The sequence below is a fragment of the Podarcis gaigeae genome (assembly GCF_964106915.1).
Source record: "Podarcis gaigeae genome assembly, chromosome: 15".
In the NCBI taxonomy this organism is placed as follows: domain Eukaryota; kingdom Metazoa; phylum Chordata; class Lepidosauria; order Squamata; family Lacertidae; genus Podarcis; species Podarcis gaigeae.
In genome coordinates, this window is record NC_139692.1 from 7,138,800 (window position 1) to 7,158,710 (window position 19,911).

The 19,911-nt window shown below is 45.2% G+C and overlaps 1 protein-coding gene across 3 annotated transcripts in view; it reads left to right on the plus strand.

Annotated features, from left to right (window-relative positions):
* LOC310832095 (beta-4C adrenergic receptor-like) overlaps nt 1–19,911 on the plus strand; it is a 685,807-nt gene that overhangs the window by 17,196 nt on the left and 648,700 nt on the right. The window contains exons 3-4 of one of the 3 annotated variants that reach the window (XR_014558134.1): nt 4,984–7,000; nt 7,175–9,040. The exons of 1 other annotated variant lie outside the window; for it this stretch is intronic. The gene's annotated coding sequence lies outside the window, so the exon portion shown is untranslated. Of the gene's footprint in view, nt 1–4,983; nt 9,041–19,911 lie in introns of those variants that run through there. One more of the 3 variants, XM_083713610.1, reaches the window with a different exon arrangement.

Here is a 19,911-nt window from a genome sequence, read left to right on the forward strand (position 1 = left end):
ACTGGGATCCTCTCCTTGGGGCTGCTTTACAGTTGAATTCTTCTTAGAATTTTGCTGTCTATGTCAAGCTGGATTTTTGGTTTCGTGTTCTAAGTGGATATATTAAGCAGTGTTATATTGTATGTACAGTTGTACCTTGGTTTTTGAACAGCTTAGTTCTCGAATGTTTTGGCTCCTGAATGTCACAAATCTGGAAGTGAGTGTTGCAGTTTGCAAACTATTTTTGGAAGCGAAACATCTGATGGGGCTTCCGCTGCTTCTGATTGGCTGCAGGAAGCTGCAGCCAATGAGAAGCTGTGTTTTGGTTTTCGAACATTTTGGAAGTCGAATGGACTTCCTGAATGGATTCCGTTCAACTTCCAAGGTATGACTGTATTTGGTTTTGCATTTTGACTGATACAGTGAGCAGCTTTGTGGAACATGGTCTCCGAAAGCAGATTATAAATCTTCTAAAGGAATAAAAATTAGCATCACCACTAGGAAATTTAGGGGCAAACTGCCTCACAGTGAAGTTCCATCTAGCCTTCGTGGATAGACCTCTCCTCATGCATTAATTTGCTTATGCCCATTCTGCTCCCTTCATTAAGAGCATAATAGGCCAGTGCAGATGTTCAAAGATTAACACAACTGGAATCATGCGATAGGAAAAAAGGGGGTGCACCAGTTGTTCCTTCTTCCTACATTGTGTCACTGCTGCCCAGCTTCACTCATTGGGGAGCAAAGACTGGAAACCAGGAATCCACTAAGTCCATTTTGCAAAGTACTGTCTACATCAGAGCTGGGGGCCAAATGCAGCCCTCTGGGCTCTGTCTGGACCTCCCCAGGTAGCATTCTTCACAGGATCTGCTTTGCACCACCCATGAGTGCTTTTGCCTCATTGGGATGTGCCCTTGAGCCCAGAGCTTTTTTTAAAAAAGTAATAGACAAAAATGCAACACTTTTAACATTTGGGTGGGTGGGTGGGAAGGTGCTGGTACTGTGTACCTTGGAGTACCCCCAGAAAAGAAGCCCTCTTGAGCCCTAGATGGAGGATAGAGAACTATGTTTGTTTGTTTGTGTGTGTGTGTGTGTGTGTGTGTGTGTGTGTGTAGAACCTAGGCTACTGTTCAAAGGTAGTGTCTACATTCATGACCCCGCCCACTTTTGCCTCTGGCTCCACCCACCACTGGCATGCAGTCCTGAGATCGCTGCCCAGAAGGAACTGTGGTCCTTGGGCTGAAAAAAAGAATAGAAGCATAGAATGGCAGAACTGTCATTAGATTCTAGTCCATCCCCCTGCAATGCAATAACCTCTTGCCCAAGGTGAGGCTTAAAGCCACAACCCTGAGATTGAGAATCTCATGCTCTACCAACTTGGTTATAAAGATCCTCATGCCTGCTTTGAGTTCTCCCATAACTACTTGGAGAAGGTGGAGATGGAAGCTGGGACCTCCTGCATATAAGAGCTAATACTCTCCCTCTCAGCTCCAGCCCTTCAGCTGAGGAAGCAGGATTCCTAATCCCTCTCTAGACAATCTGATACCATGTACAGTCAGCACTCTGAGTTGAAGGGCAGCTGCACAAAATGGGGAGCCTCCTCTGCTTGTGGGGCTCCCTGTGCTTTTCAGAACCCTAATTTCCCCCCCCCCCCCGGGTTCTGAATCATGCCCCCGTTCATTTGAAGAGGCTCAATGGCTTCTTGTCAAGCTCTTTTAGTCATGCTGTACGATGCAGATATTGCACAGGAATGGAGAAAGCTGTCTTAGTTAGACTATTAGCTCGGTATTGGCAGCACATCTCCAGTGTTGAGTAGGGGGTCTCCCACAGTCCTACGGGAGGTTGAACCTGGGTTCTTCTGCATGCAAAGCAAATGTTCTGGCCCCGAGCTATGCCCTTTCCCCATCCTTGGTTTAACCATGCAAATTAATCAGACCAGGGGGCTTTTCTACCAAGAATTCAAGAAATTCAACCAGTCGTATTCTTTAGACAGCAGGAGAAAGAACCACAGCACAATCACAGAACCTTCAAGAGAGACAAACAGGCTGGACAGTTTTTGTTTTTTAAGGTTTGAGCTGGGTGGATGTTTGGGCTGCTGTAAGCCTGAGTTCTTAATCTAAAGCTTTGGTGACTGCATGTGGATGTTGGACTGGACATGAAGGCAGTCCAGAGACAGGGATTGTAAGTACAGGGAAAACATCAGAAGTGCTTTCTGTCGTCAAGCTTACCCAGAGAATTTTATCTTTCCTGCTTACACTAATAATCTTCTTAGTGCTCCCAGGATCCAAATGCCATATTTGGAATTTGGAAAGCATATCTGATTTTGTTCTATGCCTGAGGCTTTTAATTTAAGATGCTTTGGTGCTTTGTTTGTAGTGAGTGACTAATAAGTATTATTATTAGTTATTATTATTATTTTCATTGATATCCCACTCTTCCTCCCACCCAAAGGAACCCAGGGTGACAAAAACATTAACACCAACAACAGCAATCTAAAAGCATTCTAAAAATAGTGACCTCCGGGTTGACAGGAAGAGTCTTTCTCAGCCGTCAAATGCCTGGAAGGTTTTCAAATTCCTCCTGAAAGGAGGAGACAGATGAACCTCACCTGGAAAGGTTTTCCACAAACAGGGAGCTGCCACTGAAAAGGTCCTGTCAAAAGCCCCTGGGGACCAAGAAACCCCCACCATTTCACCAGCTGGTTGTGGAGATGGTTGAAATTGGGGAAGCCACTGTTTTAGGTGCTCTGCTCCCGAGTCATTTCTATGCCCATACTAACACCTTGAATTGAGCCCAGTACATTAAAAGTAACAGGGCTTCTCCCAAAGCATCCTGTTAACTGTAGTTTGTTGAGGGTGCTGGGAATGGTAGCTCTGTGGGGGGTGAACTACAGTTCCCGAGATTCTTTGGGGAAAGTAATGTGCTTCAAATGTATTTAAAGTATTACTGACTTTCAGGATTTTTTATTTTTTTTAAAAAAAAAAAATCCTGTTTACCCCAGCATTTGATGGCTGAAAGACACTGTTACTGGCAACCCTGAGATCACTGTTTGTTTTTCAAAAAATGTTTTATTATTGATGTGTTTTCTGCTCTGGGCTCCTTCAAAAGCAAGGGTGGGATATAAATTAAAATAATAATGTGAATAATCCAATGTTGTGGTTAGAGTTTCAGACCCAGACCTGGCAGAGCAAGGTTCAAGTCCCCATTCTTCCATGAAGAGTCACTGGGTGATCTCAGGCTAATCACTGCCTCTCAGCCTAACCTACCTCTCAGGGTTGTTGTGGGGATTAAATTGGAGGGGGGCGGAGAATCATAGATGCCGCCTTGAGCTCCTTGGAGAAAATGATGGGGTATTAACGCAAGGAATAAAATAATAACTAAATGATAATGTTGTGAATGTGCCCCGTTCCCTTGTTGGGCTGGGGATTCTGAAGGGCACATTTAGCTGAAAAATGCATGGGGGGGGGGACGCTTCAGACCTTCCCACTCAGTGGAAGGAGGATAGGAGTCAGGGTAAAGCAGTTGTGGGTAGGAATTTTGCGGTTGGGGACAGTGGCTCCCATTCTCGTTGTGTGACTGCCTGCATCCACAGAACACATTTATTTAGAAGCCTCTTCATCAAAGAGCTCTCTAAGTGACGTCCAGCTAATACTGTAGATCAAAGACAGCTAAAATCCACAGAATCATTTAAAAGGCAAATCTTCATAGCATATTTCCCCTTAAAGTGCAGATAAAAATAAGCCAGACCTTTTAAACCAACTTTGACACTTGGGTGAGACAAGCCACCTGTCAGTTGCCTGGCAGCCTTCTCTTCCTTCCCCTCACCTGATGCCATATATACCGTATTTTTCGCTCTATAAGATACACCAGACCACAGGACGCACCAAGTTTTTGGAGGAGCAAAACAAGAAAAAAAATATTCTGAATCTCAGAAGCCAGAACAGCAAGAGGGATCGCTGCGCAGTGAAAGCAGCTATCCCTCTTGCTGTTCTGGCTTCTGGGATACTTCCGCAGCCTGCATTCGCTCCATAAGACGCACACACATTTCCCCTTACTTTTTAGGAGGGAAAAAGTGAGTCTTATAGAGCAAAACATACGGTAACATCAGACCTGGGGGAAGTGGTTTGGTTTCAGGGAGAAACGGCCTCGTGAGTCAAATCCTCATCGAGTTTTTTATATACTGCTGTTTGTCCAAGGCCCCCAAAGAGGTGAATAGATGAATACCCCCCAAAATACAATAAAAGTGCATCAGCTAGAAACACAAAAATACAAAACATAAATCTGGTAAACCAATGAATAAAGATATAGAACAGGAAAAACCCAGGCGCACCATGAATCACACCTCGTGCATTTGTGAGTCGCATTCCTGCTCTCACCGCAAACCGTGTCCTCAACAATAGGGTTCTCCCTGGAAACAGCTGCAGCTGTGGCAAAGTTCTTACGGTTGCTGCCTGGGAGCAGGCTTGCCTGGCTCAGGTTCCCCAACCCCTGACCTAAAAGGAAATAGTGAGGGCGTCTGCCTAACATCAGTGTGCAGAGAGTTCCAAAGCACAAGAGTGGCTCCTTGCTCCAGTGGGACTCATGTGTGCTGAGAAGCACACAATCTCTTGTCTTCTTGGTTTACTCGTTTTCACGGCTCTGCAGGTACAGGGGCAAGGGGCCAGCATTTTGCTGGAGTAAAATGTGTGTCACCTTAGAATTGCTTTTGCTTTCGTTGGCTTTATGCCTTAGCTTGGGACGGAAATGGTTTACGGTTTATTTCCCCTGAGAGAAATCCACCAGGAGCTCTGAAGAACCAGTTATGCAATCAGTTCACACACACTTGCTTATTGATTCCAGGTCTGTGTGTTTGTTTGCCTTAATGAAACCTAAGCCTGGCTTGATTTGTCAATGACAGGCTAAATTGCTGTGTTGGATTAGGGTCTGTTGTTGTCTTTGATGGAAATTGACGTGCATCAGCAAACTGTTATTTCCCTTTTCAAACTCCCTTTTCTTCTTTCTTTTCAGGACAGCAAGGCAAGCTTGGCTGGGAGGGGTCTGGATCTCCTGATCGCCAAATAATTATAATTGACTCTACATCAGTGTTCAGAAAAGAAGGAGGAGGAAAAACTCCCTTTTTAAAATTACCAGTTTGTTCCTTTTGTGTTCAGTTTGGGGAATGTCTATCATGCGTTCCCCAGAGACAGTGAAGTTGCCGTCATCTGATAGGGATACTCCAGAGGGGGGTATTTTGGTTGAGAAAGGGCAGGAGTAGTTACTCTGGATCCCAGAATCATCAGCTATAATTTAACTTGCTAGTTAAATTACAAATCCTAGAAGCAATTCTGGCCCTTTAATACTGTTTCTCCACCCAAGATGCTCACTGCTGGTTTAACATGGAACTTACACTGAGGGAATACAAGTCCTTCATCCATAGTCTGGCTATAAGCCGCTTCTATGGGTGCCTACTTGACATGTATAGATGTTTGTCTTTTTGATGCTGACTCAGGTATTTTGAAATGCACACGTCATAATTCCCCTTTCCTCCAGCAGCCAGTCATTGTGAAGAAGGAACAACAACACTTTAAGCAAGTCATGATGGCTGGATAAAGCCATTCCTTGATGCAGTTTCATTACTTACAACAGAGGCAGCAAAGGTGTGTCCCTCCTGACGTTGATGTAGTCCAACTTTCAGCAGCCATAGCAAGCATGGCCAATGGTTAGGGATGTTAGGAGTATTTGGAGAGCTCTAGGTTTTCTGCTGCTAATCTACCAATAGGCAAACGTAGCAAAGGTGGGGGTAGGGATATGGATTTTGTCATGATTGGTTTTGATAGTGATGGTCAAGGATCAAACAAGGGTGAATATGGAATCATGCTTAAGACAGCCATCTCCAACCCAATGCTTTCTAGATATTTTGGACTACAAGTCCCATCAATCCCAGTCAATGGACAGAAATGATGGGATCTGTAAAATAAAATATATGGAGGGCACCAGGTTAGGGAAGACTGTTTTAGGCACTGTTGTTCTGCAGTGATGGCAGAGAATTAACAGGGGTGGGCTGTCTTATCACCACATTTCAGGGTTCCAGCATTTCAGCTGGTCGTTTGATTTGCAGGTGCTAATTTGCAGGTGCTAATGTTTATAGCAGTATGCCCTCAAAAGCTTCCCCTGCTGATTTTTAGGGGCTGAAACCTGTAAAGCAGGTGTAGGGAACCAGTGGTGAACTGCAACTCCCATCAGTCTTAACCATTGCCTATGCTTGCTGGGGCTGATGGGAGTTGCAGTTCAGCATCATCGAGGCTGTTTCCCACCTGCCTGGCTAGGCAGCAACCCTGCTATAGCTCAGTGGTAGAACACATGCGTTACATACAGAATGTTCCAAGGTTCTCCAATTCAGCCATCAGGTGGCAACTGACAGCTGACCTCTGCCAGAGATCCCAGAGAGGCACTGCCGGCCAGAGTAGACAGCACTGGGCTAGACGGATCAATAGCCTTTGCTGATAGAAGGCAGCTTATTAGGTTCATAGTCATTTCCAGAAACATTGCATCTGTTGGATTTCTCTCTCATGCAGTTTCAAAATCCCAGGGTGGGACTGATGAATGACAGTCTAGCTGCTGTGAATTTTTGTGCCCTATACTGCTGATTGATCCATCTATCGTATTTGTCTGGTCCAACTTTGTCTGCAAAATTTCACCTTATAGCTGCGACTTCCAAGGGGCCAGATGCAATTCATCCAAGCCTTTTCCAATCTAACAGATTTGCCTTCAAGAACCTATCCCATAAGGACATATTCTCTCTCTCTTTCTCTGTTGAACGGCCAGTTTCAGAGGAGAACAAGGATCCTCTTAGCAGAGCTTTGGCAGAGGCCCTTTTACCTTTTTAGAAGAGCAGGAAATATTGGCACACATAGCTTGCCAGTCAGGAGCATGTGAAGCTGCTTCTGTTGACATTTCCTGATCTACACAACTGTTAGAGTCCCGTGAGTTCTGATGTCTCAAAGCAGTTGGCGGCATTTTAGAATGAGATACAGAAGCTGCAGCAGCTGCCAGTCAGTATAAATAAGGGACCAACAGGGCCGGCCCACCCAAGAGGCAGACTGATGTGGCTGCCATGACTGGCGGAATGCCATGGGGCAGTGCCTGCATGGGCAACCCCACCCATCCCTGGAGAAGCAAGGAGAAGTGGTGGCATCGTCTGGCAGGATTTTGCCAGGAGCTACTGCAGCTGTGCAACCCCAGTATGCGAGATGACAGGGGCAAGGCATCTTCCCTGTTTGCCTCAGGCAGCAAAACAAGGTAGGCAGCCCTGGGGACAAAGATGGACCAGTTGCTAGAAAATGCAAGAAGGGACAGGGGTCTTGTGCTTAGGGCCTGCTTCTAGGTTTCCCACAGGCATTGGGCTGGCCACTGTGAGAACAGTCTTCTTATGTTACCTCTGAAACAATCTATACACTCTGATGCTTTGCACTAGTTCAGAAGTCACCAATTCAAATTAGAACTGCAGACTCAAAATGCTTTTCTTCCCTAATGTACTTATATGCAAATTCCATAACTCATCTGAAAATGTAAAATGCCTGTGAAATAGGATTAGTCCAGTGCCAGTGTGTTTGAGAGTGTAATTATTTTATCATTGGCATTTATTTCATACGAGTTTTGACAAATTTGAAACGTAGTGTTAATTCAGTTGAAAGGTGCAGAGATTGCAGCGAATGTCTTCCTTGGAAATTCATTTCCAGTTCTATTTATTAAAATGAATAAAAAGCCCACAGCCTAATCAAAATGGAGTTGGAATGGATCCTGTTTGAAATGTATGCCAATTTGCATTTCAAATACTTGCAATTTAAATATCTGTCCAAGTCCATGAATATTTATATTTGATCCATGAAGATAATCACCTTTTTTTTTACTGTCAGTCCTTCCTGGGCCAGAGAACAGCTCTGTAAAATCCCCAAAAGCAACCACAGAGGGAATGCCTCTTGTATTGAATTATCTACCTCAGAAGCCAAAGCTTTGGAGTTCTGCCAAAGTATTAGCTTCACATGCACTCTTCCTCCCTTCTTTTGGTTTTCATATTTTATAATATATTTGGGGGAAATTCACTAGAGCACTCTGTTAAGCTTAGTGGAAGAAAGGGTTAACTATGACGCTGTTTCTCTAGGTGGTGTCAAGGGTCAGCATGGTCAGGCCCACTGAGAAACCTCCTGAACTGCTTCCCCTCTTCACCATTGCTTGTTCACCTGCCTCTCCTTCTGGCCCAAAGAATGCTGGACAATAAGTGATGGAAATAAGGGTGGGGAACTTGTGGTTCTTCAGATGTTGCTGGACCCCAGCTCCCATCCTCCTTGACCATTGACCATGCTGGCTGGGGCCTGATGGGTCCTTGGAGTCCAGTAGGGTCTGGTTCTTTCCATTCTTGCTGTGGAGTACAGACACTCCATGGAAAGTCCTATCTTGGGGGGGTACCTTTGCATAAAGGTCCTCGGTGCTTACTACATACAGTTGCAATAGAAAAAAAGGACTCCCTGCACTTGTCATGCTTAGGTAACAAGGAGCATTTGGGCAACTCCAGCTTAATTCTCACTCCTGCAGTTCTGTGCCACTAGAATCAGGGCTTGCTGAAATTCCCTGGTCCTCACCAACTAATAAGAACCGAAGGAGCAATGGCGGCTGGTGTCTGTTGGGATGGAAGGCAGGGAGATCAACATTAGGTGGCGCCATAGCCAATGACAGGCACAGTCAACTCATTCTACTTTGGTCCCCAGCCTCCTCCCTGCTGACTTCTACAAGGGGAGCACTGGGGCAGAAATGGCCAGCCAGTGACACCCACTGAATTGGTTGTATGTAAGAGCACAGGTGGGTGGGAGGTGGCTGAGGGCAGTCTCAGAAGGATGGTGAGATGTCCTTGGCTGTTCCAGTCTTATACCAATGGCATTTTGGATGGTGAATATAAATGTGTTTTAGTTACTGTACTTCCACCCCACCTATCCTCCCCTTACCAGCAAAATACCCATCAAAGAACTCTTTAACCATCAATGTATGTAAATTTTGTAAAAAATAAAATAAAAATAAAAACTTGAAAACATTGCGAGTGTTGAGAAGTCTTATTTACAATCGGAAGCAGTCATGCTCACATTTCAGATCCTGGCTTTGAGGTTCATTGGCACTTTTGATAAGTCTTTTATAAGGGGCCCTTGGAATTAGAGCAGGAGAGGATGTGTGGGTCTCCCGATATTGCAGACTTATAACTCTCGGGTTTTTGGCGAACTCTTGACCCCACAAGTTAGGGGTCATTTTGTGGGGTGCTGTGAAACGTGGGATTTTCAGCACCAAACATTGCAGAGAGGCTTGTCCTTGTGTTTGGCACCACATTGGAGTGAATCGGACAACGTCGGTTTATCAGAGAAGGGGTCAAGGGGTCATTTTGTGGGGTGCCCTAAAACATTGGGTTTTGACCATCAAGCGTTGTAGGGGGACTTCTGCCAGCGTTTGGTTCTGCTTTGGAGTGAAACGGATGACACAGGGTTTTCAGCAAAATATTGACCCCTGTGGGGTTTTCACTGCCAAACATTAAAGGGGGCCTTTTCCTGGCATTTGGCACTGGTTTGGAGTAAATCGGATGACGTTGGATTTTTGGCGAAATCTTGACCCTGAGATTAATAGCCTCATGCTCTACTTTCCGAGCCATCTGAGCCTTGTCACATGCTGACAGCTTCTAGGAGCCACAGGTGAGAGCTGGGTGCAGGGTGGGGGCAACAGGTAGTCAAACTACTACCCCAGGATGAGCGCATTGTGCCCCCCACCAGAGGCATTACCCCTCCTCTAACACCCTATACAGTCGTGAAGCTTCAAGCTCTGGCGGGGGGTGGGGGTGAAGAGCCGGCGGGGCATGGCTGGTGCACGTCCCGGGGGCGTGGCATGCATCCTGGGGCCGGAGTGTGCCGCCTGCGGGGGCGTGGTGCCCAGTCCTGGGGGAGGGCAGCCGTGATGGCACCCCACCGGGATCGTGCACCCAGGGGTGGTATGCTCCCCCCCCCCCGCACCCCTGTTCCTTTGCCAGTGCATACACTCACTGTACACTTGTGTTTTGGTCTCCTTATCAAGAACAAAGTTCTGCTGCCATCTGCTGGATACAGATTTCTCTTCACGAAACACAGGCTAATTGGATGACTTAAAATGGACACGCATCCTTCCATTCTGTGCCCTTGAGTACTTTCACGTGTCATAAAATCAGCTGCAGTCTAGATGGGACAGCACAGTTAATGTATAAAAGCTGCAGCCATGAGCTAAAGCTGAACCTACATTTATTTCCCTTCCTGCAAATGGGTAACAGGCGATAAAGTCATAAGAAATTTACACCATGCCAGCTCATCAGTTGCCTCTCTAGCTAAAGGTTCTCAACTTTTTAATTGGTCCCTGTAACCATTTATTTAACTGCTATTTAATCTGCAGCAGTTAAGACAGGAACTCGGGAACTGTGATGCTCCAGAAGTTGTACTCCCAACTCCCACCAGCCCCAGCCAGCAGAGCCGGGAATGATGGCAGTTGGGAGCCTAGCAACATCTGGAGGGCAAAACGTTCTCACCTGTAATATTTACTCTGGTAGAGGGCAAGCTCTGATATGCCTTGCTATGACTAGAAAGGAACTCTGCACATGCTCAGAAGTGCTGGCATTCTTGAGTGTTCAAAACAGGTTCAAGTGGCATGCTGCATATTGATGGACTAAGGACTCCCTGAAATCTGATGATGGGACCAGGGAAGACTCTTTGCCAGATACTCTAGAGAAGCCATTGCCAGTTGAGGGTAGATGACTGAACAAATAGCCTGAAGTGGCTATTTTCTCTTTTTCTCTCTGCTGTTCCTCATTTTCCAAAAGGAAACACAAATCTTAGGCAAAGCTCACCTGGAACCCATCGAATCTTGTGGTGGCGTGTATCAGTATTTGGGGAAAAGAGACAAATTTGTGTGTCTCCTACATCAGGCTTAATTTTAGCCTTTCAGAGGCTTTTAGCTTTTGTTTCACTTGTTGGGCATGCCGTTCTATAAGCTGCTTTTGTGAAAAGAATTAAGAATAGATGTATTGGAAATGTGAGTGTACAGCAATAATTACAGTAACAAAATGCATAATTAGAAAGACTTTAGAAAACCAACAGTCAAGGTCGAAGGAAGTCTTAGGCTGTGATAGCCAAAAATTTCAAAAGGATGTTTAAAAGGATGTTATGCTGAAAAATATGTGTAAAAACTAATAATATTTTTTTTTAAAAAAATAGCAATTTTAGCCCTTCAGAGGCTTTTAGCTTTTGTTTCACTTGTTGAGCATGCCATTCTATAAGCTGCTTTTTTCTAACCTTACATATTCAAAAGTGGTGTACAGCTCATTAAAGAACCACCTACTATTAAACACGATGGTTCTCACCATTAAATACAGAGGCATTAGTAATGATTTCAAGCTGGCAAGAGTAAATTCTCAAAAAGGCACCTTCAATCAACACCCACGACCACCTCTTCTATAGGGGAAGTCCTTGCCTGAACCTTGCCAAACCTTGGCCACCGGAGGCATCTAGCAATGGCAATGCTTATCACAGGGGTGGGGAACCACCAGCCAACCTGTGAACCAGAAGCAACCCGTGGGGTCTCCCCATCAGGCCCAAGGCATCCCCTCCTTGCTCAGCCCCTTCCCTGCTGCAATTATGCCTGTAAAATGTAGGGCAGCATGTCTGCCTGCTTTATCTGATTTGGGGCTTGGTCCAGCACTTCCAAGTGGATCTGATTTGGTTCTGAGCCCCACACCAATTGGGAGAGTCATGCAGTCAGGGTGGCAGGAGAAGGAGCTGCACGAAGCTGCCGGAACATCTGTCTCTTCCTGCTCCCTGGTCCTCCCCATCAGACTGCCCCCCCCTCTTTTTGACAGTCCCAGATCATTTTTTAAAAAAATATTTTTTTATTAAATAAATTTTATTAACATATAAAACACATACATATACATTTACACAATTACACAATACACGTACATAACACACTACCTTATATTCATAACATAAAACATGCCTACATTACTCTATATAATACCTGCCTATACTGTACATATCAACATACCTACACCCCTACCCCACACGGACACCCACCAAGTGACTTGACTTCCAGCTGTTCTTGTTGTGCTACTTTATTTTCCCAACTAGCTTAAACGCATTTCATTACTTCTTTAATCTCTTCTTCTATCTTACTTTACTCTCCTTTCACTCATTTTCTGGATTCACTCAGTATCTGTCAGAAATTCTACTTTTTCCATATAAATTTTGATATATTCACTTTTTGTACCATGTCTCCTCTTATCCTCCCTGTTAGTTCGGCAACATGGAAGTATTCCATCATTTTAGATATAACCAGTCTGTTTTAGGTGGGACGCTGTGGTTTTCCAATTTTTGCCAATCAATAACCTGGCCGCCGTAGTTGCATAGATAAATATTGGTCTGACCGTTCTTTTTATTTCCTCTGACATGATGCCTAGGAGAAAGGATTCTGGTTTTTCTTCAAATGAAAATCTAAACATCTTTTTCAATTCGTTATAGATATTTTCCCCAGAATCCATTGACAGTCCCAGATCAATCTGTGTGGACCCAGTGTGATTGGGGGATCCCTCAACTCAATACAGCCAACGCCTGGTTCAGTGCTGGATCCACTGGGCAGCCCTAGAAGAAACTCTTTTATTGTAGCCAACTTAATAAAAGGAGCCAGCATGCCAGTTTCCAGCATCAGGTTCTTCTTACGAACACCAGCCTTTGCTGTCATTGTGACATCACTTCCTGCTCTTGCTTCTATTCTCTCCACCAACATCCAGCTTAACTGGCACAGAACTCTTTGTGCTGTTGAGTCCATTGGCTGCGCTCCCCTACTAGAGGAAGGCTCTCTGCGCAGCCCAGGACATTTCTTTCTTCACTGTCCTCCTCACCAGTTTGCCCAGAGCACTTTTTGTTAAGGGAAGGAGGCGATGCCTTTCAAAGGAGCACGATTGTGTTGCTGTTGGTTTTTCTACTTCGTCCTGCCTTGCAACTCCCTTTTGCAAGGCTACGGACCTGGGGACTACGGGGCGCCAGAAGTGGATTATTCAAATGAAGCAGACTTCGGGGAGAGCAATTATGGTGAGGACGTGGAGCAGTATGGTCCTGAAGCTGCAGGAGAAACTGCAGCTGAAGCACAAGCACAAACACAAGCACAAGCAGTAAGTTGTGTTCATTTATTTCATGTGTAGTTTATGCTCATTCCCTAAGTGAAATTCAGGACCCTCTAAGTAGCGGATGATAAATAACATGGGAACATAGCAACCTGCCTGGCACCAAATCAGACCATTGGTCCATTTAGTCTATGGTATTATCTACCATGGGGATGCGGGTGGCGCTGAGGGTTAAACCACAGAGCCTAGGACTTGCCAATCAGAAGGTCGGCTGTTCAAATCCCTGCGACGGGGTGAGCTCCCGTTGCTCGGTCCCTGCTTCTGCCAACCTAGCAGTTCGAAAGCACGTCAAAGTGCAAGTAGATAAATAGGTACCGCTCCGGCAGGAAGGTAAACGGCGTTTCCATGCGCTGCTCTGGTTCGCCAGAAGCAGCTTAGTCATGCTGGCCACATGACCCGGAAGCTGTACGCCGGCTCCCTCGGCTAATAAAGCGAGATGAGCGCCGCAACCCCAGAGTCGGTCACGACTGGACCTAATGGCCAGGGGTCCCTTTACCTTTACCTTTTATTATCTACAATGACTGGCAGCAGTTCTTCAGGGTTTCAGACAGTTTCTTCTGCCCTACCTGGATATATTCTGGGGGGTGAACTTTCTGCGTAGAAAGCAAATGCTCTGCCACCAAGCTATGTCCCTTCCCCGACGTTCCCATATCTGGGAATACCTCTTGAAAGGTGGCATATAGGGTAATTGAACCAGTAGTCCTCAACCTTTTCCAGCTCAGGATTAACGTTTAACCCAAATGTGCCTTCTTAATCATTATTTTTATCATATATTTGTATAGTTGGTAGCACTGCTGTTGCAACCCACCTTGGCTGAGTAGTGGGTCCCAATCTCTCAGCTGCAGACCAGTGCAGTAAAACAAATGGTTGGTTTTAGTATTTTGTAATTTGGTTAAAGGGGGAAATATTTTAGGTATAATAAAAAGAGAATTCTTTGCATGTTTAAATCCAGGTTTGGGGCAAGTACTCTTTGTCGAAAGAGGCCCAGCAGAGATTTAAAATCACAAAATATGCAGCAAAATAAAGCATGGAAAATATTTCTTGCTTTAAAATATTCGTTTCCAAGTTGCTTCCAAAGCCCCCCACTTCCCTGAGCATAGAAAGAAACCACATGTAAGTAAAAAACGATTGACTTACAAACTTTTCAAAGGTCAGATTCATGTGCTTTGCCATATAGCAGCAAGGAAAGTCAGGCAGTAAAACTTAGGTTAGTTCCAAAATGGTAAAGGTTTCTAAATTATTTGTATAGAAACACAAAGATGGATTGCCTAAGCTTGGAGCATCCAGCTTAGACCTCCTTACTGGAAGTGTTCTCATGGTGGAAGAGAGGAAGAACAGAACTGGGTAGCCCTTCCTCCCAAGCTAAGGGGGTCTGACTTAGATAAGCAAGGCAAGACAACTTACTCTATGGTCTTAACCCCTTCATGTATTAATTAGAGTTAAGTATGTTGGTTATATGAGGCTGATTTATCCCACACCAATAACCTGGACCAAGTTGTCTTACCTACCAAGGACTCCAAGTGGAGCTCAGCCTTTATTATGGCACACCTAGGCCCAGCTTGGTGCTTTCCAGATGTTTTGGATTAAAACTCAGCTGGAAGGCACCTGGCTGGGGAAGGCTGTTGCAGCATTTGAAAATGGCACGTGAAAGACTGTGCCACCTATTTTTTAAGCACACCTCACTGTTTCATCATTGAATTTTCAAGGTGGCTGTTCCCTCATGGGCAGCCTTCTGTGAGCTGCATGCTAGTGGTGGGTGGGGCCAGAGGCAAGAAGTGGGTGGAGCAACAAATGGTGAATCTTACTGGTTTAGCTACAATGCTCACAGTTTAAGGACACATTCCAGCCAGGCAAAAGCACTTGTGAGGGGCACACAGCAGTCTGGTGAGGTATATGGCCCTGGGGAAAGAAAGATCGGGCTGAGTGGGGATTCACTTAGCCCCTGGTCCTGAGGTTTTCACTCCTGTTCTAATTTAGATGCTCATGGAGTTTGTCTGGGGACCTTGGGAGGAAGTGATCATGTCCTCCTGGGTTTCATGATACAGAGGCAAGGGAAAGTTGAGTGTAGTTGGACATGCACTCTGAACGGATTTCAAAAAGCTTAAGGAACTACTGGGTGAGATTTCATGACCAGAAATAAGCAAAGAGAAGGTAGTCTAAGAAGAACTGGAGTTTTGTAAAAGTGAAATATTGAAGGCACATATGCAGACAATTCCAACAAGAGAGAAAAGAGGGAGGAACCTATAGAAACCAGTGTGACTGCATAAGTTACTGTCAGGTGAGCTGTAATGTCAGGGCATGTATGAGAAATTGAAGAAATTTAAAGTTCAGTGTCTGAGCTCCCTTCTTTTTGCTCTGGAGCTTTCCCCACAGAAACCCGCTATTTAAAGCCCAATCTTAGCAAACATAAATCCATTGAAAGCTTGAATTGATGTTTGCTCCAATTCAGCTTTAAAGAGCTGGTTTTCATAGGGAAGGCTCAGCCCTGGCCATGTGCACTCCGCCCTGAAAGTTGCCCAAGAGGAAATGTGGACCTCCAGCTGGAAAATGGTCTTGAATTGGGTCAGTGGCATAGGAGGAAAGCACTGTGAGTCCTCCCCTACCATCCCTCAATTGCAGCATCCCTTATCAAAACTCAGGGGAAGATGGCTGCCTCCACTGTCATAGTGAGCACCCACAGCGCTGGGCACCCACAGTGTGGGGCCCAAGTCAGCACCCTCTGCGCCTGGGAAGGCTGCAAGTGTGACCTGAATGCACCAGTGCCCTTCCCTCTGGTGCTTCACAGCAACTGGTGTTGACAGGTGTACTTCCAACGCTATGCAAGTCTTCTCAGATGTAATCTGCCCTGGGTTTGATGGGGCCTTTCTCGAGGATATAGAGCAGGCATCTCCACACTCGGCCCTCCAGATATTTTGGGACTACAGTTCCCATCATCCCTGACCACTGGTCCTGTTAGCTAGGGATGATGGGAGTTCTACTGCCAAAACATCTGGAGGGTCGAGTTTGGGGATGCCTGATATAGAGGATTTTGTTGTTGTACAGCTATTGCTCTTGTCAGTCAGGTGTGGCCTTCCAGATGTTACTGAGCCACAACTCTCATCATCCCTGGCCATTGGCCATGCTTACCATGGCTGGTGGGAACTGTAGTTCCACAACATCCGTGGGGCCAAAGGTTCCCCAGTCTTGCTGCAAAGCAAGAAGTAATTCATTTCTGATGTTAGTGTGCTGCGTGAGCGCTTGGCTATATATAGGGCTTTTTCCAGCTGGAACTCACTGGAACTCAGTTCTGGCACCTCTCAGGTGGGTTCCGGCACCTCTCTGTTGCTATTATAAGAGAACGAGGGAGGTGTTCATGGTGAGTTCCAATACCTCTTTTTCTGGAAAAATAGCACTGGATATGTTATAAAAGGCTTTTGTTGGCAAAGCTAAGTATTATGTTCATGCAGGAGATACGATTAATTTGATTTTGTTTTTTATTGAAATATAGCAACTCTTTCCCATGGTTGTCTTCCTCATAATTACCACTGACCACCCTCAGGGTTGGTAGTTGGCATGCTTGGTCTCCCACCAATGGCTCCTTCCCATTGCTGCTGCCATCAGCATGGCTTTGCTGCTGTGAACTGCCATCAGTCACTCGCCTCTGCCCACCCCTCCTCCCCACAGGTATTCTGTTTACCTGGTGGCACTGACTATGGTCAGTTCCATGTTAGGGATGGGTGACTCCATCTCTTCCTCTCAATTTCTCAATTTCTCTAATCTTAAATTCGGTTTTCTACAATAGTTTGGGATTGCTTTTTTAAAAAACAAAAGTCCTCATGAAAATTCAGCAGCATTTTAGTGCTAATTTATCCTAATGTACTCATTTTTGTGGGCTGTTTTGCCTAATGTACTCGTTTTTGCAAGCCTTGTTTCCATAATAATAATTTTTCCACTAATGTAATGCATGTTGATGTTATTTTCAGTAATATATGCATTCATCTGTGCATTTCACCCTACAATTTGCATTTTGGATACAATACCTGGCTGGAAAACTGCATTGCAAAATTCAGACAAGTGTGGATTTCAAATGACAGTTGTGTTTTGATTTGCATATTGTTTCAAAAACTATGATTAGGTAGATTTGCCTTTACATGCAAACTAAATTGCATTTCTCTCCCTGTCCCTCCTTCTGACAGCCCTTCCCTGTATCTGAATGATACTGCTTTGGCCGCATAAGCAACAGTCCAAACACTGGACGAGGGAGAACTAGCTTAATAAATCCTATAGTAACTTGGCTGTTGGATATGGCAAGACATTAACTGTTGTAAAATGGTTGGATGTCAAAATGCTGATACCAAATATCACCTGGCCAAATATTTGTGCAGCTAACAAATTTTCAGAGTTTTTGAAGTCTCAAGAGTTCATACAAGACAAATTTAAGTGGTGATGATTTCAGTTCTATTCAAAACACATGGGTTTTAGATCCTACCTTTTAAAAAATAATAATCCCAGAAGTTGCTGTTTTGCATTGAGGTTTGACTTATACTGTGACCAATGAATTCTGATTCCCTCTGTTGGCTTCTTTGGAAGAGTGGGATATTTTGAGCTGATTTCTGTAGCAGCATTTCAAGACAGGCTCCAGTGGATTGAGCAGAAGAGACCGAGAGTGAGTCCAAGGGTCAAGGAAGTGGCTTCTACACGTGCTGTAGAACGAAGTGAGAGGCAGATGGGGCTCATCCACTAGCTCATCTAGGAGAAGGAAAACTCTGACCCTAAACCTCCACTGCCTCGTGGGACGTATTTGGGAAAAGAAAAGGCTATAAGAAATGTTGTTGTTGTTTAGTCGTTTAGTCGTGTCCAACTCTTCGTGACCCCCTGGACCAGAGCACGCCAGGCACTCCTGTCTTCCACAGCCTCCCGCAGTTTGGTCAAACTCATGTTGGTAGCTTCGAGAACACTGTCCAACCATCTCATTCGTCCTCTGTCGTCCCCTTCTCCTTGTGCCCCCCATCTTTCCCAACATCAGGGTCTTTTCCAGGGAGTCTTCTCTTCTCATGAGGTGACCGAAGTATTGGAGCCTCAGCTTCAGGATCTGTCCTTCCAGTGAGCACTCGGGGCTGATTTCCTTAAGAATGGATAGGTTTGATCTTCTTACAGTCCATGGGACTCTCAAGAGTCTCCTCCAGCACCAGAATTCAAAAGCATCAATTCTTCGGCGATCAGCTTTCTGTATGGTCCAGCTCTCACTTCCATACATCACTACTGGGAAAACCATAGCTTTACAGATCCAGAATGGAGTCCCTAAGACAGTTCAATGGTGTTTTGTACACCTCTGCCTGGCATCTCCTTCAACCAAGCTGGTGCCAGATGTATTGCTCTGCTTTCATTTGGACCACATCAGCAAGTCCGAGAGGGGTGGTGGTCTTGTTGTCTGGGCAACCAAGGATCTCCATACACACCATCATGGCTTGTGCCCCAGCACTTCAGTGCTGCTAACCAGTGGTTTGACTTCACCCCCAGAGGTGCACTCACTCCATTGACCCTTGAGATGGACAGATGCCAACAACAATACATTTCAAGCTAGCTGTTGAAGATTAATGTGGTTTTAAAAGAAGCAGCAGCAAGGGCAGTCATTGTGGTGCCATCCACATGTTGAAGAACTGCAGCTCCCACCACTTCTGGCTATTGCCCATGCTAGCTGGGGCCAATGTGGGCTGCAATTCCACAACCCCTGGAAGGCCACAGGCCCCACAGCTCTGTCTGAAAGCATTTTTGCCCTCTCTTCAGCTCACAAAGCTCCCAGATGGGCTGAATAAGGAAAAAATAGAAATGAAAAGGTGGCAACAGCAGTTAGCACCTTCAAACTGGGAATCTTAAGTTTGTACCAACTTGAGCTCTCAAAACTGATCTTTTGCTGTATCCCCCATCCTTAGGAAGAAGAAGCTAATCAACGATGATGTCCCATTTCCTCGTTGTGGCAAGCATCGTCTGGAGGAAGTCTGTCAAATGAACAGCTTCAGATGGTTCCAAATGCTACCAACAGATTATATTATGGAACGGTTATTAAATATTTGTTAGAGGAGGAAAAAAAGCTTCTTCTCTTCCAGTCTGTGCCATGAGGTCCTCTTGGTTTGGCGGCATTCTGTGGTTAAAATATTACCAGCCCACTCTATATTTTGGAAAATTATTTGTCCCTATATACTTGATCTTAGCCAAAAGGCTGAGAAGCCTATGTTTTCTATGCATTCAGATGTCTCTCAAGATATCATCTCCAAATTTGGCATGAGGGTTCCCAATGTGTGTGTGTGTGTGTGTATCTCTGGCTGCCATTTTGTATCAAGATCAGGCTGAAACATCACTTTGGCATAGGTTCAGCCACCTCTTGAGATATTATAACCAAACTTAGTACAAGGGTTCCCAAGGTGGGAATGGTGGTCTTTGCCAATGTTTGGATGTTGGGTGCCACTTTGAATCAAGATGATGGATCAAAATGTGACTTTGCAGTGACTTAACCCTTTTTTTTGGCACAAGGGGTCCAAACTACACCAATTTGGAACCTCTGAATGTTCCATCCCCCCATTTGGTGGGTCTTTACCACATTTAGTAGGACAATTCCAACCTGCACCAATTTGGATGCCTCCTAAGATATCATTGTGAAACTTGGCACAATGATTTCTGAGGTGGAAGTGATGGTCTTGGATGCCAGACACCATTTTGAGTCAAGGTGGCTGACCACATTAACCCTA